Source organism: Trachymyrmex cornetzi, unplaced genomic scaffold, assembly GCF_001594075.2.
Source record: "Trachymyrmex cornetzi isolate Tcor2-1 unplaced genomic scaffold, Tcor1.1 scaffold726, whole genome shotgun sequence".
In the NCBI taxonomy this organism is placed as follows: Eukaryota; Metazoa; Arthropoda; class Insecta; order Hymenoptera; family Formicidae; genus Trachymyrmex; species Trachymyrmex cornetzi.
The window spans coordinates 432,815-433,600 of NW_017300055.1; positions in this window are offsets into that span (position 1 = coordinate 432,815).

The window sequence follows — 786 nt, forward strand, 5'->3', positions numbered from 1 at the left end:
GACCACGACCTTGGAACATAGTCGTAGTCTGTTTTTTTTTAGCTGGGAAGTGTATAGGAGTTAGGGGCTCCGCACAATAAAAGGAACAGGGAACAGAGAACAAGAATTTCAAGATTTCTGATAGCTTGAAATTCTTGTTCTCTATTCCCTGTTTCTTTTATTGTGCGGAGCCCCTTATGTTCCTTGCACAATGCGAGAGAATAGTGACTACATTAGGCCTGTTCTTTTTAACTGAACTTTTGCATCAGTTCATCTTTTTTCCTTTTCTCTTCAAGAGGAAAGAAGAAGAAGAAAGATGAACTGGTACAAAAATTCAGCCAAAAAGAATAGGCCTACTTACGGTTACATGGGGATCATTTAGGCCCAGTTTCACAACTTAAAATAAGATAAATCTCGGTTAAAAGTTAATCATGAGTTGTAACCCCGGATCTACAATAGAGTTTTAAGCCTTAAGCCGTAAAAAATTGACTAATTAGTCCGGATCTACAATAGGGTTTTAAGCCTTAAGCCATAAGAAATGGGCGAATCACAGTCGCTTATTCTTCTCGGATTTGACTGTAATTGGTCAATTTCTTACGACTTAAGGCTTAAAACACCTATTGTAGATCCGGGGTTACAGTCGAATTCGAGAAGAAACAGCGACTGTGATTCGCCCATTTCTTATGGCTTAAGACTTAAAACCCTATTGTAGATCCGGATTAAGTCCGGATCTACAATAGGTGTTTTATGCCTTATGCCATAAGAAACTGACCAATTGCAGTCGAATCCGAGAAGAATAAGCGACTG